The following is a 7,174-nucleotide window of genomic DNA, read 5'->3' on the forward strand; positions in this document are numbered from 1 at the left end:
CACTGGGACAGTTACTGCTTGTCCCTCGGGAGTCAGATCAAATGTCTCTGCCTCCAAGAAGCCCTGCCTAACTCCAGCTCCCTCTGCTCCTGCCACTCCCTGCACAATACTAGTGTTTTCTTTTGTTTTGTTTTTGAGACAAGGTCTCACTGTGTCACCCAGGCTGGAGTGCAGTGGCGCGATCACGGCTCACTGAAGCCTTGACCTCCTGGGCTGAAGTGATCCTCCCACCGCAGCCTCTCGAATACTGAGACTATAGGCGCGTGCCACCACGCCTGAATAATTTTTTTTTTTGGAGACAGGGTTTTGCCACGTTGCCCAGGCTGGTCTCAAACTCCTGGGCTCAAGGCATCTGCCCACTCCAGCCCCTCCCAAGGTGCTGGGATTACAGGCGTGAGCACCGTGGCCAGCCAGTGCTCACTCTTGCTGAACATCGGGCCCCCATGCTGACTGCAGGTCCTACGAGAGCATGGGCTATGTCCACCTGCCTCTGCTACTGACTCACTGACATGCACAGATTCCCAGTTTGCCTCCTTACAGTGAATTCCTCCTGTATGAATTCGCTTCCAGGTGAATCACTTTAATCATGTCACTTCCCAGACCAAGAACCTGCAAGACTCCCTAATGCCTCCTGAATCAAGTCCAAACCCTTCTTGGCAGTTAGGGTTCTTCCAACCTGACCTTGCTTTTTCCATCTTATATGAACCTGTTCTAGAAGGACTCACCTCTGCAGTCAAGACTTCCCTGTGCTGTCCATACACCATTCCCACCTCCCTGCCCTTGGCCAAACCACTCCCCTACCTACCTGGAAGGTACGCCACCCTCCATTCTCCCTGACCCTTGAGAACAACTTGAATTCCTTTTTTTTTGAGACAGAGTTTTGCCCTTGTCGCCCAGGCTGGAGCGCAGTGGCACGATCTCATCTCAGCTCACTGCAACTCCACCTTCCGAGTTCAAGCGATTGTCCTGCCTCAGCCTCCCAAGTAGCTGGGATTACAGGCGCACGCCCCCACACTCAGCTATTTTTTGTATATTTAGTAGAGACAGGGTTTCACCATGTTGGTCAGACTGGTCTCAAACTCCTGACCTCAGGTGATCCGCCCACCTCAGCCTCCCAAAGTGCTGGGATTACAGGTGTGAGCCACCGTGCATGCCCCCAACTTGAATTCTATCCAGTGTCCAAAGTCTAGTTCCTCTTCTCCACAAGCCTTCTGTTTCTGGACTACATAAGCTTGATGGCATAGAGTTGTAGAAGGATACCAGGCTCTTGGTCAAACAGCCGTGCATCTGAATCCCACCCTGCCTCTTAGAAGCCGTATGACCTAGGGTGAGTTCCTTATCTTCTCTGTGCTTCAGTTTCCTTATCAGTAAAATGGGGCTAGAGCCGACCTCACAGGGTTATTGTGAGGAGGGAAAGAGTAAGAACACGGAAAGCACCTGGAACTGTGCCTAGCACATAGTATGTGCTCAATAAATACTAAAAGCTACTTCTTCAGCCCATTCTGCTCTCTGCCGTCTCAATTTCCACAGCTCATGTCCCTGCAGCCTGCCAGCCCTGGGTCACATCTTGTCACACAGCCCTAGAACTGTTCCATATGCTCAGCAAAACTGAGAACCCAGACCGACCCCTCATTTACAAAGAGACAGAAACAAACCTCTCAAATATGACACACCTTGTTAGCAGTGATCAGAGGAGAAAAGGGTTTATTACCCAGTCCAGGAGTGACACCATCCCCCACCCAACAACTCTCAACACCTTGATAGGGCCCAAAGAGGGAAGGGGCCTAGAAGACTGAGAGCAAAAGAGAAAGGTGAGGCTGGCCAGGCGCGGTGGCTCATACCTGTAATCCCAGCACTTTGGGAGGTCCAGGCGGGCAGATCACCTGAGGTCAGGAGTTTGCCAGCCTGGCCAACATGGTGAAACTATATCTCTACTAAAGATACAAGAATTAACCCAGCATGGTGGCGGGCGCCTGTGTTCCCAGCTACTTGGGAGGCTGAGGTAGGAGAATCGCTTGAACCCGGGAGGTGGAGTTTGTGGTGATCCGAGATCATGCCACCATGCTATTGCACTCCAGCCTGGGTGACAAGAGCCAAACTCCATCTCAAAAAAAACAAAAAAAAAAAAACGAGAAAGGTGAGACCTTTAAGAGATGATAGGAGCCGGGTGCAGTGGCTCACGGCTGTAATCCCAGCACTTTGGGAGGCCGAGGCGGGCAGATCACAAGGTCAGGAGTTCCAGACCGGCCTGGCCAATATGGTGAAACCCCGTCTCTACTAAAAATACAAAAATTAGCTGGGCGTGGTGGCGGGCGCCTGTAGTCCCAGCTACTCAGGAGGCTGAAGCAGGAGAATTGCTTGAACCCGGGAGGCGGAGGTTGCAGTGAGCCGAGATAGCGCCACTGCACTCCAGCCTGGGCGACAGAGCGAGAGATGATAGGGATCTTGAGGGCTGCCCTCATGAATGGATTAATTCATTCATAGTGAATGGTTAGAGGGGAACTGATAGCTTTATAAGAAGAAGAGAAACCTGAATTAGCATGTCAGCAAGCTCAGCCCCCTGACCATGTGATGTGATGCCCTGCATGGCCACAGGGCACCACAGAGTTTCCAAGTTCCAGGCTCTGCCTCTCTCCAGGGAAGAGGAGTGGGGTTCCTAGCCCTGGTTCTTACCCTTCAAGACCTCTCCCAAGTTTCCAGCCCCACCCTGGCCTCAACACTGGACTTAGGGTGCAGTCTTCCCATAAACTGTGCTAGGAACAGGGGGGTCGGGTGTAGGTGGGAGGAGGAAAGAAATGCTCGACCTAAAGTCCCTGCTTCTGGGATCTTCCACTCAGCTGGGAGAGATTAGACGTGCATAAGCAACAAAAATCAAAATGGAGAGTGCTGCACAACTGTAAGAATAAATACAGGCCTGCATGGTGGCTCACTCCTGTAGTTCCAGAACTTTGGGAGGCTGACGTGGGAGGATCGCTTGAGCTCAGGAGTTTGAGATCTGCTTGGGCAACATAGCGAGACTCCATCTCTATAAAAAATACAAAATTTAGCCAGGCATGGTGGTGTGTGCCTATAGTCCCAGCTACTTAGGAGGCTGAAGTGGGAGGATCCCTTTAGCCTGGGAGGTAGAGGTTGCAATGGGCCGAGATCACACCATTGCATTCTGGCCTGGGCAAGAGAGCGACAGCGTGAGATCCTTTAAAAAAAGAAAAAAAAAAGAATAAATATAAACCTAGGGCTTGAGAGCCCAGTAGTGGGAGCCTTCAGGGACATAAAGGATAAAGGAAGAGGTAGCATTCCAGCCTCAGCCTTTGGACTTGTTAGGGTAGATGGTCTTTCTCATTAAAATAAGACCAGGCACAGTGGCTCATGCCTGTAATCCTAGCACTTTGAGAGCCAGGATGGGTGGATCACTTGAGGTCAGGTGTTTGTGACCAGCCTGGCCAACATGGTGAAAGCCTGTCTCTACTAAAAAAATGCAAAAATTAGCCGGGTATGGTGGCGGTCGCCTGTAGTCCCAGCTACTTGAGAGGCTGAGGCATGAGAATTGCTTGAACCCGGGAGATGGAGGTTGCAGTGAGCTGAGATCGCACCACTGCACTCCAGTCTGGGCGACAGAGCGAAAATCTGTTTCAAATTAAAAAATAAAAAATAAAAAAAAAGATGTGCTAACAACATTAAAAACATTTAAGCAATCTGAACCAAATTTCCAATTGAATTTTTTGGAAGACTATAATAAGAGTAAGAATAAAGGCCCTCATTATAGCTAAATTATCTTTATGAAAAAGAATTGAGGCGTTTGGTTGGAGGCATTTTAGTCTGCTTTGAATATCCCTGGCTTCTTCCCATTTTGGGGCCTCTTTGAAGTTAGGCAGGGCCACATGACAGTTCTGGTCAATGGGCTATAAGCACAGTGACTTTGTCGTTGCCCAGCTCAGGCACTTAAGAGCTTGTGTGCATCCTCCAGCCCTTTCTTCTTCTGCCAAAGTGACCTGGAAGTCATATATTTCAGTTTCGCCACAGATATAATCAGCTTGGATCCATGAGCCCCGCATGAAGGAAGCTGCCACGGAGAAATGCAGTGGATCTTGTGTAAGTGGGAGATAAACATTCATGGATTAAGCCACTGAGATTTGGGGTTATCACCACAAGATAATCTACCCTATCCTAATACAAGGAGGAATTGGTCTACCAGATATTAAGGCATTCTCTAAAACTTTAACAATAAAAAATAGCCATGAAATAGTCTGAAGAAACACAATGGAGAAGACAGAGACAGGACTCCATATATGAGATTTTTTTTTTTTTTTTTTTTTTTTTTTTTGAGGAATTTTGCTCTTGTTGCCCAGGCTGGAGTGTAGTGGTGTGATCTTGGCTCACTGCAACCTCTGCCTCCCGGGTTCAAGTGATTCTCCTGCCTCAGCCTCCTGAGTAGTTGGGACTACAGGTGCCCGCCATCACACCCAGCTAATTTTTGTATTTTTAGTAGAGATGGGGTTTCACCATGTTGGCCAGGCTGGTCTTGAGTTCCTGACCTTGTGATCTGCCTGCCTCCGCCTCCCAAAGTGCTGGAATTACAGGCATGAGCCACCATGCCCAGAGGGAGGTAGGACTTTTTTTTTTTTTTGGTGGGGGAGAGAGTTTCGCTCTTGTTGCCCAGGCTGGAGTGCAGTGGCGCCATCTTGGCTCAACGCAACCTCCACCTCCCCGGTTCAAGCGATTCTCCTCCCTCAGCCTCCCGAATAACTGGGATTACAGGCATGCACCACCACGCCCAGCTAATTATATATATATATATATATATATATATTTTTTTTTTTTTTTTGAGACAGAGTCTTGCTCTGTCACCTAGGCTGGAGTGCAGTGGCAAGATCTTGGCTCACTGAAAGCTCTGCCTCCTAGGTTCACGCCATTCTCCTGCCTCAGCCTCCTGAGTAGCTGGGACTATAGGTGCCCACCACCATGCCCCGCTAATTTTTTGTATTTTTAGTAGAGACAGGGTTTCACCGTGTTAGCCAGGATGGTCTTGATCTTCTGACCTCATGATCCGCCTGCGTCTGCCTCCCAAAGTGCTGGGATTACAGGCGTGAGCCACCACGCCTGGCTTAATTTTCTATTTTTAGTAGAGATGGGGTTTCTCCATGTTGGTCAGGCTGGTCTTGAACTTCTGACCTCAGGTGATCTGCCCACCTCGGCCTCCCAAAGTTCTGGATTACAGGTGTGAGCCATTGTGCCAGCCAAGAGGTAGGGCTCTTAAGAGATGATTGGGTCATGAAGGCTCTGCCTTCATGAATGGACTAATCCATTCATGGATGAATGAATTAATGGATTAATGGATTAGTGAGTTATCATGGGAGGGGAACTGGTGGCTTTGTAAGAAAAGAAAGGCCAGGCGTGGTGGCTCGTGCCTGTAATCCCCACCACTTTGGGAGGCCGAGGTGGGAGGATCGCTTGAGCCAAGGAGTTGGAGAGCAGCCTGGGCAACATGGCAAGACCCTGTCTCAGGCTGGGCATGGTGGCTCACGCCTGTAATCCCAGCACTTTGGGAGGCCGAGGCGGGCGGATCACGAGGTCAGGAGATAGAGACCATCCTGGCTAACACAGTGAAACCCCGTCTCTACTAAAAATACAAAAAAATTAGCGGGGCATGGTGGCAGGCACCTGTAGTCCCAGCTACTCGGGAGGCTGAGGCAGGAGAATGGTGTGAACCCTGGGGGGCGGAGCCTGCAGTGAGCCAAGATTGTGCCACTGCACTCCAGCCTGGGCGACAGCGAGACTCTGTCTCAAAAAAAAAAAAAAAAAAAGACCCTGTCTCTACAAAAAAACTTTAGTTGGGCATGGTGGCACATGCCTGTGGTCCCAGCTACCAGGGAGGCTGAGGTGGGAGGATCCCTTGAGCCTGGAAGGTGGAGGCTGCAATGAGCTGTGATTGTGCCACTGTACTCCAGCATGGGTGAGAGTGAGATCCTGTCTCAAAAAAAAAAAAAAAAAAAAAAGACAAAAAGAAAAAGAAACAAAGAAAAAAAAAGAGGAACCAACAGATCAAGATCTAGAACATAATGCTGATTATGTATAGAAATACACACACGTGACAAACCAAGTGTAAAGGTACATTTTGAGACAATTTAGAAATGTTGGTTATGGATTAGATATGAGATGATATGAAGGTATTACTGCTAATTTTGTTGGGTGTGATAGCATTGTGGTTGGGTTCAATGATGGGGGATGCATAGCTAAAGAATATAGGGGTGAGGCCGGGTGCGGTGGCTCACGCCTGTAATCCCAGCACTTTGGGAGGCCGAGGTGGGTGGATCACGAGGTCAGGAGATCAAGACCATCCTGGCTAACACGGTGAAACCCCATCTCTACTAAAAATACAAAAAATTAGCTGGGCGTGGTGGCGGGCGCCTGTAGTCCCAGCTACTCAGGAGGCTGAGGCAGGAGAATGGCGTGAACCCGGGAGGCAGAGCTTGCAGTGAGCCGAGATCACACCACTGCACTCCAGCCTGGGCAACAGAGCGAGACTCTGTCTCAAAAAAAAAAAAATATATATATATAGGGGTGAAATGGCGTGAAGTATGGGATTTGAAGTATTTCAGCAAAGGGAAAAAAGAGGAAGATAAAGCAAATGTATTTTTGGCAAAGATTTAAGCAAGATTTCAAGGCACAATTTTGATAATTTTTGTTTTTATTTTATCATTATTATTATTATTATTATTTTTTTGACAGAGTCTCGCTCTGTCGCCCGGGATGGAGTGCAGTGGTGCCATCTTGGCTCACTGCAGCCTCTGCCTCCTGGGTTCAAGCGATTCTCCTGCCTCAGCCTCCCGAGTAGCTGGGATTACAGGCATGTGCAACCACACTCAGCTAATTTTTTTTTTTTTTTTTGAGACGGAGTCTTGCTCTGTCGCCCAGGCTGGAGTGCAATGGCACGATCTTGGCTCACTGCAACCTCTGACTCCCGGGTTCAAGCGATTCTCCTGCCTCAGCCTCCCGAGTAGCTGGGGCTACAGGCACGTGCCACCACACCCAGCTAATTTTTGTATTTTTGGTAGAGACGGGGTTTCACCATGCTGGCCAGATGGTCTTGATCTCTTGATCTCGTGATCTGCCTGCTTTGGCCTCCCAAAGTGCTGGGATTACAGTGTGAGCCACCGTGCCCAACCTATTTTATTAT

The sequence above is a fragment of the Hylobates moloch genome, unplaced genomic scaffold, assembly GCF_009828535.3.
Source record: "Hylobates moloch isolate HMO894 unplaced genomic scaffold, HMol_V3 SCAFFOLD_10, whole genome shotgun sequence".
NCBI lineage: Eukaryota > Metazoa > Chordata > Mammalia > Primates > Hylobatidae > Hylobates > Hylobates moloch.